Here is a 1,887-nt window from a genome sequence, read left to right as displayed (position 1 = left end):
GTGGCTTGCATGTTGCTGTGATTCTGGATGCTATCCCACCAGTATTTTAAATATAGCAGAGTTAACCATGGTGGCCAGATTTTAGCTGAGCTTCCAAACTAAGGCAAAATAGGAAGAAGGAGACACAGACTACTTATGAATATTTAGTCACTACAAACCTTATGGATAGCAGTGGAACAATGTCAGAGAGCACCAGAATATTGAATATTGAAGCATGATGAAGAGCAAAAGCATGTTATCACATGTAGTGTTGGAAGATAATCTCCTCAGATTGGAAGCCATTCAAAATAAAACAGGGTAAGAACTGCTTCCTCAAAGTAGAATTGACCATGATGATGCAAATGGAGTCAAGTCCTCAGGACCTTCATTTGCTGATGAGGCGCAACTCAAAATGAAGAGAAACAGTGGTAAACATCGATTGATAATTGGAACATGGAATGTGTGAAGTATGAAACTAGGAAAATAATGAATTGTCAAAAATGTAATGGAACACATAAACATCAATATCCTAGGCATTAGTGAGGTGACTTGATGGCACTTCACAACACAACAGTGAGGTGAAATGGACTGACATTGATCATTTTGAATCTGAAAATCACATGGTTTGCTATGCTGAGAATGACAAATTGGAGGGCAATGACATCACATTCATTATCTAAATGAACATTTCAATATTTATCTAGCAGTATCTAGAAGTATCTACCATCCTGGTGTGGTACTATGGGTTAATGCACTAGACTACAAGGTTAATTTGAACCACCAGGTCAGCGGTTCAAACTAACCAGCCATTCCCTGAAAACAACTTCACAACATTTAACATCAACAACAAAAATGAAATTTAGAAATTCTACCAACATCTTCAATCTGAAATTGATCAAACATGCAATCACGATGTTTTGATAACTGCTGGCAATTGGAATATAAAGGTTGGAAACAAAGAGGAAGGATCAGTAGTTTGAAAAGTGGCCTTGTTGATAGAGATGATGCTGGAAATCACATGATAGAATTTTTCAAAACCAATGACTTCTTTATTATAAATGAATATATTAAACAGCATGAAATATGAATATACACATGGACCTGACCAGATGGAATACAGAGAAATCAAATTGACTACATCTGTGGAAAGAGATTTTGGAGATGCTCCATAAAAACAGCCAAACCAAGATCAGGGCAGCATGTGGCACAAACCATCAATTGTTCATTAGCAAGTTCAGGCTGAAGCTGAAGAGAATTAAAGCAAGTCCAAAAGAGCCAAAATATGACCTTGAACATATCCCACCTGAATGTAGAGCTCATCTTAAGAAAAGATTTAATGCATTAAACACTAAAGACCAAACACCAGAAAATTTGTTGGGTGGTATCAAGAATATCATACAGGAAAAAAGCAAATGTTCATTAAGAAAATAAAAAGAAGGAAAAGACCAAAATGGATGTCAAAGAGATTCTTGAACTTGGTCTACAGTGTAGAGATGCTAAAGCAAATGGAAGAAATGAGGAGATAACAAAGTTGAAGAGAGTAATTCAAATGATAGCTCAAGAAGACAAAGTCAAATACTGTAACAAGATGTGCAAAGAACTGGAATTAGAAAACTAACAGTGAAGAACACTCTCAGCATTTCACAAGCTGATGGAACTGAAGAAAAACTTCAAGCCTCAGTTGGAATATTGAAGGACTCTATGGGTAAAATATTGAATAATGCAAAAAGCATCAAATTAAGATGGAAGGGATGCACAAAGTCACTGTACCAAAAAGCAATGGCTCAACGATTTCAGAAACAGTATATGAACAAGATCCAATGGACTGAATGAAGAAGTCCAATGTGCACTGAAGGCATTACAAGGCTCTGGGAATTGATGAAATACAAATTGAAATCTTTCAACAAA

The sequence above is a fragment of the Chrysochloris asiatica genome, unplaced genomic scaffold (genome assembly GCF_000296735.1).
Source record: "Chrysochloris asiatica unplaced genomic scaffold, ChrAsi1.0 scaffold00247, whole genome shotgun sequence".
In the NCBI taxonomy this organism is placed as follows: Eukaryota; Metazoa; Chordata; class Mammalia; order Afrosoricida; family Chrysochloridae; genus Chrysochloris; species Chrysochloris asiatica.
This window is presented reverse-complemented; position numbering follows the sequence as displayed.